Genomic DNA, 11,100 nt, shown 5'->3' with positions numbered 1-11,100 from the left:
AAATATCACAAGCCTTTAAGTGAAGAAATTTTTCCTTATCTCAGTCCTAAATAATCAACCCCTTTCCTGAGAATGTGCCCCCATGTTCTAGATTCCCCAGCTGGGGGAAACAACCACTTTTGGGTATTGCTTGTGATGAATTTCAATCTATTCTGATTTTAGAAGTTGGGTAAAAATGTTTAGTGCTTGCAACACTAAGAATCAAGTTTGTTCTTTGGTAAATTCATCAGCTTGCTAACACAGGGCTATAACTGCTGTTGCATTCTATTATATCACCCCAGCTATTGCCACCTCAATTAAACAGGGATAAGTTTGGTTTGTTATTGTAATGCATCTATATGATGGTATAGTTACAATAATAAGCAAGACTTTATGTTTATTTCTACCAAAATGTATCTTTATTTTAATGTTTCTTCTTCAGGGTTAAATTGATGAACAAATAAATTGTTTAACGGCTTCTGGTTTACTTTGAAGTTAAAATAGTTTGGATATATTTTGGTGATTGCCACAGTCAGATGGACAATTATTGATGATTCAACAAAGCTAATTACAGATTTACATGTAAATAAATCATCAACAAACAAGAAAACTATCTAAGTTTTACATAGTGCTGTGCACTGATAAGTTTTAGATATAATTTGTGCTCTGACAGGAGCAATATCCTTGTTTGGTAAAATCAACAAACAAGGCAATTATGCAATTTTTTAACATTACATTGTTCAATGATGATTGACCAAAATGATGATTTTAAAACAAAAATTATGCTGTCACCGTTTGAACATGAATTGTGCATTTCTTGTGCATCAATGGCCTGCCATATAATTTCCATGTCCAGATTTGGCCCTCAGGCCAAAATGTTTGCCCACTCTTGCCTTAGAGCATTGCAAGTTAAGGGGTGCTTTGATCAGAAGTGTTCAAAATTATGAGTGGTTTTCAGAGAGTAAATAGGTCAGTAACCAGAGGAGACAGATTTAAGGTAATTGGCAAAAATCCCAGGGGATGAGGAGACATTTTGTTCTGCAATGAGTCGTTATGATCTGGAATGCACAACTTGAAAGGATGGTGGAAGCAAATTCAATATTAACCTTCAAAGGAAGTAGGACTAATTGGACACTTCTTCAAACAGCCAGCACCGACACAATGAGCCAAAGTGCCTCATTCTACACTAAGAGATACTTGAGACATTGTATTTTCAACCATTTGGTTGGAACTCTGTATCCTTTCATCACATCAAAATTAGTTTTTTTCCAGTTCAAAGCCGTAACTTAGTTTCTTCTTCTTTATATATTTTCAATATAAACCTAGCTAGGCTCTGGTCAATAGTTCCTATAGGCAGAATCATCCCCCCACCCGCCAACGGCGGTAGTCGTGGCAGGCGGGGGCGGACAATCACACGGGAGCTGTAAAATCAGTTTTCCGACGGCAGGAATCGATGGCGGGAACTTAAGATCCTGTGCTCTGCCTCCTTTCATCACACCGTGGCGGGTCACCATTCTCACCAGAGGTCATCTGGAAGGATCTCATTGGCAGGATGCAAATGAACATCCAACTGGAATTTTAGCCCACCATCCAAGTGATCTCATGCCACCTTCATATACCCCCCACAGCTGGTGGGATTTCACGCTGGTCCAGGACCCATCTAGACCAACATTGTCATGCATATGTCAGGACTTGCCTGGATGAAGGCCTGGGGCAACTTACAGAGAGAGTAAGAGATGGAGGCCTCCAGCAACCTTGGGTCCTGGAAGATCATGTGCAGCAGTGGGTGGCTGGAGAATGTATCACATGGATCCTCGAGCCCCTGGAGCTTCCTGGGCGTGGATCCTCGAGCTGCTGGTGGATGGCTGAATGAGGTACTGTTGCGCAGCGATGGTCTTTGGTTGGGGGGGTGCGCATCAGATGGGGAGGAGAGCAATGAAGAGTTAGGGCAGGTGAGTAGGCCTAGAGGGGGTTGGGGTTGTTGCAGGTGGCAAGGGAAAGAGTGGGATGCTGCAGGGGGTGTTTTAAGTAGCGGGAGGCTGGGCTGTGTTGGAGTACGGGCAGCGGTGGGGGTGGTGGGGGGGAGGGGGGTGAGGGTGTGCAGTTGAGTACGGACATTGGAGGATGGGAAAGAGGTGGAAAAGGGGTTCAGAGTGAGGGGGTCTGTGCTGTCAGCGGATGAGATTTGGGGGCAGGATGCACACTGAGGGAATTGTTGATACAAAGGGATGGTAAGGGTTAAAGGGGGCACTGGGACCCAGTGGTGTGGAACGGTGAGGGCCTGACAATGACAAGTGAAGGGGCGCTGGGGGTTGATGGAGGGGATACAGAAGTAAAAGTGGATTCTGGGGTTGGCAGAATGAGGTTGTCAAATCTACTGTCACGGGGGTTGGCTCCTCGGGAAGGTAAGGGGCGTGGACATTCACCTGCACAGGACAGAGGGGATGGGAGCAGGTTGAAGTTTAACTGTGGGAAGGCCAAATGTTATACCTGGGGGGGTCAATGGCTATTAGGGGAGAGTGTGGGTCACGGGGAGAGGGGTAAAGGCATTGGACTGCACATCGAACATAACACGAACCATGGCCACTCACAACTATCCAGAGGCTCGTGGTGGAGATCTTGAGACGCTGCATGGGAGTTGGGTCCAGGGGGTGGGCGGAGCTGCAGGCCATCTCAACTGAAAAACTGAAGGTGAACCCCAGCATCTAGTGCTTACAATGCCGGGACGTTGGAACAGATGTGAACGGCAAAGGCTCAGCGTGCACGGGAGGTTCACAAGGGCCCTGGCAAAGATCCTTGCCTCCCTGCACATGCATGATTCCGGAGGACATAGACCAAGACTGGGGTGTCTCTCTGAAGATGGGGGGCACACAGGCTTAATGAGTAAGAATTGCAATAAAACCACATCAGACCTGATTCAAGTGAAAGTGAAGCCTATTTACAAAACTGTATAAATATTGAAAAATTATAGTCCACCAGTACAACCACACGTGAAATCAGAACTTCTTAATTTTGCGTACCCTGCCACTGCCTCTTGGTGTTCCGCCGAGCTCCACAGCAGGGTCCTGCGAACATTATGCTCTATTGCCCTTGGTGACTTTGGAGGGCATCCTCTGTGTCCTTGAGGTCTGGATGCCCCTGGCTTACTTTGGGTCTCCTGCTATGATGCAGCTGCCCCTTCTGCACTCACAGAGGCCAAGGCTGATTGGGTCACAGGCTGAGGGGATTCTGAAGGGCCACACACCCTCTGAGGATCCTGAATGGAGGTCCCAGGGGTGTCTGTCTGCCGCTCCTCTTCCTTTTGGGTGCCTAAGGGCCCATCCCTGAATCCTTGGGGAGAAGGGGCACCTGGATGGAGATTGAGGTGCCCTGACACCCTCTCGCATAGCCACTGCAAAATCTCGGCCATGGGTACTGCAATGGAATGAACGTCTGCATGCATCTCCTGCAGAAACTGGGCATTCAGCTGGACAAGGGTCTCCATGGCATCCGCCATCCTCCCCATGGAGACTTCAATGCATGCACATGTCGGTACCACTTCATCAGAGAGCAAGCGGACAGACTCCTGTACCTCACATACCACTCTGATGAGGGCCTTTGACACTTCTGCCTGGTGCTCCTCCGCCTCCTGCTTCATGCCAAGCATTCTGTGTAAGACCGGTCCCAGAGGCTCATCATGTGACTTGGACTTTGCAGGGACCTCTTCCCCAGCAGTCCTCTGAGTGCCAGTGAGTTTGGCTATCCCTGCCTTCTCCTGCTGCAGAAACGTGTCTGTGCGGTGACCACCAGAATGTGAGACATTGCCTGCATTAACTCTTGAACCCATCGAGGTGTGTGTCTCTGGGCTGGTGGAAGGTGCAGGTGACTGCTGTGATGGCTGAAAAGGTGAAACATCTTGTTCACCCTCATCTTCCTCGCTCATCTGTGGGCTGCTTGATATGGTAAGCTCAGCCCTGGGGTCTGGCCTCACCCTCTTCTTGGTGGCACCTGCAATTGCAAGAGGAAAGAGTGAGTGAGTGCATGGGCTGCCTCCAAGTTGACACATAAGCCTTAGGTTTCTAAATACAGACATTAAGTTTTGTTCCTTACTGGATGGAGGCTGGATGCCAACTTTGACATCTCTACATGCCCGGTCCCGATCCTCCCCTGCCAGCTTGGCAGCCCGCTCTTTGTATGGCATCAGGTGCCGGAGCATAGCCATGTCCCTTCCTGACCTCTCACTCTCATGTGTGTTGCGTACCAATTTGTCCCACACGAGGGAGAGAAAATGGTTTGAGAGCACTTGGGATGCAGATGGTGTACACACGCTGGCAGTCGATAGCAGCAACCCTCTGGCTGCTGTATGCCATGTGAAAACTCCACCGCACCTGGACCATTAAGGTTCTCTGGCAGAGCACTCCAGATGGGTGAGCTCATGTACATAGAAGGAATAGGCATGAGGAGGCAAGGCATCTGCTGCACTTGCTGGTGTCTTCTATGCCAGATCACCAAGCCCATCTTCCACAATATGAGCTCTCTGTGTGGCATTATCAGTGAACCGCTGTTACCTCTGTGCCTGCAGACTAAATGGGCTGCAGAGTGACTATGAGACCTAAGCGTTTCTTGTTGAGAAGCCCTTAAAGTACGGGCAGCACCAATGGTAGCCTGTCCACTGAGGCCCAACACCCAGTTCCCACTCTGGTAAGTTGGAGCAGTAGAGGGTTCACTTGCCCTGGCAGTGCGGATGAAGTCGTTCATCCTTTTCCTGCATTACAGGGCTGTCTTCTGGTGTGTACTGTTCATACTCACCACCCTGGCGACTGCCTCCCATGCAGGGTTGGTGAGTCAGGTGTGCCTCCTCCTTCCATCCCTGGGGTACAGGACATCCCTCCTCTCCTCTACTGCATTCAGCAGTACCTCCAGTTATACGTCACTAAATCTTGCTGTCTCCGGGCCGTTTCCTACACCACTGTTCAGATTCGGCGACGGCAGCAACTATGCGGACGCCTTTTAAATATGGTGCCTGGATATGGCGGCGGGGCGCGCAGCTTCCTGCCCACCCCCACGTAAAATGCCGAGAAACTCCCCCGGCAACATAATTAATGAGCCCAGCATCATGCAATTTGGTGCGGTTTCTCACTGGGCTCTGCAGAGGGAAATACTCTAGCTTCCTGCCCTCGCCACGGGACTCAGGCCTGGAGCCCAAAATCCCAGCCTATGTGTTCAACCTTCAGGTTGGATACTTCTCCCAATAAAGGGTTATAACTGAAATGTTAACTTTTTCCTTTCTTTACAGATGATGCCTGACCTGCTGAGTATTTCCAGCATTTTCTGTAATTTTTGTTTATTTCTACTGTCCTGTTACGATAAACAGGTCTAATACAGAACCTTGTTGGATGTGCAATATATTGATTAAGGAATCAGTAGTGGATGAACTTTAGAAATTCTCCTCCATTTTTGGCCATTATCATTTGTCTTGGCAAAATTAAATTGGGCCATTTTAGCAACTCAGTATCTCAAACCTCTCTAAACCGCCAACAAATCTTTTCCACAATTCCTTTCCTATTATTTAGGAATTCATAATGTAATCCCAATATTATAACTGCTCCAATATTTCTCAGTTAAACCCAGAAAACTCTGTCCCAGCGCAATGATTGATAAAGACTTTCCTCTCTAGGACTGTAATGATGCTTTTAATCAATAAAGCCACCATCCTAGCTGCCACTCTATAGGGGATAAATTGGTTAGCCCCTGAATTGAAGCACAGGGATTATATTGTGCAATTATCCCACACCCAATCTAAGTTGTGCAGGCAGTACAAAATTCACACTGCCTATGAATTTCCATGCTTGTGATGTACAACCCAATGCTGACTGCACGGTTGAGTGGCTGCACACCTCAGCAGGGGAGGCAAATTCATGCAAGGAAGAGCAAAATACTGCAGAGGCTGGAAACCTGAATTAAAAGCAGAAAATGCTGACAGCATGAGAGAAACAGAATTAATATTTCAGGTCGATGGCCTTTCTCATTGAACTGTTCTAACAAAGAGTCATCAGCCTGAAATGTTAACATCAATTAAAGCTAGCCTATGCTATTTAAAGGTGATGTGCATTCTGGCTGCAGTAGCGTCTGAAACTGTTTAGGTAATATTGGAAGACCTTCAGGAAAAATCAAAATGGCACAACAGGCAAGAGAGTGTGTCCCCAGGTTCTTGGATGCTGTGCTTGAGTAGCTGGTGAAGGAGGTGGACAGGAGTAGAGAGATTCTTTTTCCACAGGAAGCCAGGAGGTCCTCCAGATAAATGGTCAGAAGGCAATGGGAGCAGTGTCATAACAAGTTTAATGACCACTCACAAGTGTTCAACGCCAGTCAATGCCAGAACCTACCAACTGCGCCACTAGACTCATATGCTGCTCCAATCGCCACTCTCCCTTCACTTGCCTACCAACAGTTTATGTAAACAACAACTCAAATGTGACATTCATATAGTTTACCTCACCTCCACGTGCTCAGCATTACAGGAACCTGTACACTCACATCTCACAGTTTTCACATTCTGCCAGCTATTCCAGTGTGACAGCCACATCATTGGCTTACTTAATGACTCATAAGCCTTTCTTTTCCAGGGCAAAGTGGCCCATAATAAATGAGAACAGCTCCAAACCGGCAGAGGGTAGACATGGCTGCGTGTGCTGATCCCCAGGAGGGGAACGATGCTGAAATAATTGAAGAGGCTGTGACCAATGACAATGCTGAAGCCACCAAGGATGGCTGCATATTCCTGCTTTTTGCTCCTTCTCAAATCCCAGTTCACCCTCACCCCACAAACTGTTATGATGTACAAGCTGCAGATGGTGCAACTGCGCACGTAGAAACATAGCAAATTTATGCCACAGAAGGAGTTTGTTCAGCCCACCATGCCTGTGCCAGCTGAAAAAGGGCTATCCAGCCTAATTCTACTTCTTAGTTCATGGTCCATAGCCATGTAGGTTACGGCACTTCCAAGTGCATATCAAAGTACTTTTTTAAATGCAATGATGGTTTCTGCCATTATCACCCTCTAAGGCAGGAAGTTCCCTTTGGGTGACTTCAATTTTACCACAGCTCCTTGGTGCCACATTCGTTTAAATGCTACCTCGATGTCAGTTATTCTAATCTCTGGGAATACAGCTACATGCATCAAGACTGTAATGTGGTCTGGAGCAAGTAGTCCTGGCAGAACCCAAACCAAGCATCAGTGAGCTGGTTATTGCTGAGTAAGTGCCGCTTGACATGTCAACAACACATTCCATCACTTTGCTGATGATGGGCCAGTGATTTGCTGGACTGGATTTGTCCTGCTTATTATGGATAGGGCATAGCTGGCTATTTTCCAATTTATCAGACAGATGCCAGTGTTGTAGCTGTAGCTGGAACAGCTTGGCTATGGGCATGGCTAATTCTGGAGCACAAGTCTTCAGTACTATTGGCACATGTTGTCAGGACACACCACCCCAGTGCAGGCGTCCTGCAGCTTTCACCAACCAGTGCTTCTCTCTGTCTCTCACTGCAGTCTTTCCCCACTTTGCTCAGTAAAATTAAAGGACAAATGTTATACAAGAAATTTGTGTCTTCACAACACAAATTGCAAACCCTCAGTGTGGAGAGACACATCAAAATTTGATTCTTCACAGTGCACGGATATAAATTCTAGTTACTAAACAAGTTTTCTATAGAAGATTGTTTAAAGAATTATTAGCAGCTTGCATCAAAAGATTATGGGGATGTTCAGCTGCGTACATTGTATGTTAAATAACGAGTTAGGAATTTAAGGTTGTTTCCAATGTAGTCATCTTCTATAATTAAAAATACATCTTAGTTTTTTTTACTGAAGTTGAGTGTGTTAAAATATGCATAAATATGAATTATATTAGTGCTTACAATTTATTATAAGGAAATATTGGGGTTTCTCACTTTTAATATCACAATATTATTCCAATAAAGTTAGGGAAAGAGGCAATTAAATCTAAGCAATTCTACCAGACATCGTGACAGGTATGCAAATTCTGATGTAAAATTACTAAGGGTTTACTGATGTTTCCATCAGGTTACATTTATTGTAATATGGACTAGGTTGAACTTAACCTCCATTCCTTGTTCAGATTGTATTAATGTCAGAAAATGTTATCAACAGTTTTTTTAATAGGTCCGATCTCACTGAAACATAGGATTGCACAGTCAGTTGTGGCTTGTGGTCATACCTGCCCCCTTCAATTGGTTGGGAAACCCGGAAGTTAAGATGCCGGTCATTCTGGGCGGGGACTTCAACTGCATCATCGATGCGGCTGGACGATCCGGCAGGGCCGGAAGCAGATTGGACGCTACGTCCAGATCCCTGATGGAAACAGTTAAGGATGCCAAGCTGCACGACGTCTTCAGCAACCCTGCAGACGGAGCGCAGCGTAGATACACCTGGTCGCGGCCAGACGGGTCCATTCGTTCCAGGATAGACTTCCTGTTTGTGTCCCGTGCATTCACAGTCCGATCCACCGACGTCAAGCCGGTGTTCTTCTCTGACCACTGCCTCCTACTGGCGGACTGCCACTTGGAGGAAGACCTGAGGATGGGCAGGGGGGCATGGAAGCTAAATGTGCAACTGCTGACCCCAGAGAACATTGAGGAGCTCAAGAGGGATTACAAAGGTTGGAGAACCGTGAAACCCCTCTTTGAGTCCCTGACACACTGGTGGGAAGTGATCAAGGGAAGCATCAAGAGGTTTTTCATCCGCAAAGGCACCCAGAAAGCTAGAAAGGAACAGAGGGAAATGTCCCGACTCCAGGAAAAGATGCAGAATCTGCTCCGGCTGCAGTCGATGGGGGTCGATGTCAAGGAGGAGCTCCAAGAGGTGAAGGGCCAGCAAGCCTCGCACTTTGCCTCGGAGGCCTCCAAGATCATCTTCCGTTCCAGAGTCCGCTCCGTGGAGCAGGATGAGACGTGCTCACGTTTCTTCTTCCAAAAGGTACACAGAGAGCGCTCTGTGATCAGCAGCCTGAAGGAAGAAGACGGCTCAGTAAAGTCATCACGGTCCGACATTCTGAGGATCAGCAAATCCTTTTATGCCGGACTGTATGACGTGAAGCCCACGGACAGCACGGCCTCCCAGTCCTTCCTGTCCTCTATCACGGAGGTCTTAGACCACAGTACGCGGGAGAGCCTAGACAAACCGCTAACTCCTGACGAACTGACTAAGGCCCTCGAGTCCTTCGAGAAGAGTAAAACCCCCGGAAGCGACGGCCTGCCGGCGGAGTTGTATTCGGCTCTGTGGGACTTGATCGGCCCAGACCTGCTAGAAGTGTACGAGAGTATGCTCCTGGCCGGCAGCATGTCAGAATCCATGAGGAAAGGCATCATCACCCTCATCTACAAGCACAAGGGGGAAAGGGAGGAAATTAGAAATTGGCGACCCATTTCACTGTTGAATGTGGACTATAAGATTCTGTCCAAGGTCATCGCCAACCGGGTCAAATCCGCTCTGGAATTGGTGATTCACCCTGACCAGACCTGCTCTGTGCCAGGCAGGAAGATCTCTGACAGCCTGGCGCTGCTCAGGGATACGATTGCCTATGTACAGGACAGGGGTGTGGATACCTGCCTCATCAGCTTGGATCAGGAGAAGGCCTTTGACAGAATATCGCACACCTACATGGGGGATGTGCTCTCCAAAATGGGCTTTGGGGAGGGAATTCGAAATTGGATCCAACTGCTCTACACTAACATCAGTAGCGCAGTCTCAATCAATGGGTGGGAAACAGATAGCTTTCCGATTAAATCTGGAGTCAGGCAGGGCTGTCCTCTCTCGCCTGTCCTTTTCGTGTGCTGCATAGAACCCTTTGCCGAGTCCATCAGGAAGGATCCGGGCATAGGAGGAGTGACGATCCCAGGCAGTGGAGGCACTCAGGTAAAAGCCTCCCTGTACATGGACGACGTCGCCGTTTTCTGCTCGGATCCGCTGTCGGTGCGCAGACTGATGCACGTCTGCGACCAGTTCGAACTGGCCTCGGGAGCCAAGGTAAATCGTGGGAAGAGCGAGGCCATGTTCTTTGGGAACTGGGCTGACCGATCCTTTGTCCCCTTCACTGTCAGGGCTGACGGCCTGAAGGTGCTGGGGATATGGTTCGGAGGGACCGGGGCATGCGTTAGAAACTGGAAGGAGCGAGTGGCTATGGTGAAAAGGAAACTGGGCATGTGGGAGCGACGCTCCCTCTCCATTGCGGGTAAGAACCTGGTCATCAGGTGTGAGGTACTCTCGCTGTTGCTGTACGTGGCGCAGGTCTGGCCCATTCCACACTCCTGCGCGATGGCGATCACTCGAGCCATCTTCCGCTTTATCTGGAGGTCGAAAATGGATCGTGTCTGCAGGGACGCGATGTACAAGCCTCTAGATAAAGGGGGAAAAAACGTGCCCAACATCGTCCTCATACTGATGGCCACCTTTGTGTGTGGCTGCATCAAGCGGTGCGTAGACCCTCAGTACGCAAACACCAAGTGTCACTACGTGCTGAGGTTCTACCTGTCCCCGGTGTTGCGAAGGATGGGTCTGGCCACGCTGCCGCGGAACGCTCCAAGTAGTTGGACCGTGCCGTACCACCTGTCCCTGGTGGAAAAATTTATGCAGAAAAACACCTTTGACCACAAGTCCATCAGGCAGTGGTCAGCACGTAACGTCCTAGAGGCCCTGAGGGAAAAGGAGAGGGTGGACCCTCTGGGATGGTTCCCCGAGCAGACTGTCAAAGTCATTTGGCAGAATGCCTCATCGCCAGAACTTTCCAACAAGCACCAAGACGTAGCTTGGCTGGTGGTGAGAAAGGCCCTCCCCGTCAGATCCTTCCTACACGCCAGGAGTCTCACCCCCTCTGCACGTTGCCCTCGAGGTGGCTGTGGTGGGGAAGAGACCGTTGTTCACCTCCTTGTGGATTGTGCCTTTGCAAAGAAAGTCTGGAGAGAGATGCAGTGGTTGCTGTCGAGGTTCATCCCGAGCAGTTCTGTGACACAGGACTCTGTGCTCTACGGGCTGTTCCCAGGGACACACACCGAGACAAACATCGACTGCAGCTGGAGGATCATCAACTCGGTGAAAGACGCGCTTTGGTCTGCCCGAAACTT

This window comes from Cetorhinus maximus, chromosome 8, assembly GCF_964194155.1.
Source record: "Cetorhinus maximus chromosome 8, sCetMax3.hap1.1, whole genome shotgun sequence".
NCBI lineage: Eukaryota > Metazoa > Chordata > Chondrichthyes > Lamniformes > Cetorhinidae > Cetorhinus > Cetorhinus maximus.
The sequence above is the reverse complement of the archived record's forward strand: the minus strand, read 5'-3'. Positions refer to the sequence as shown.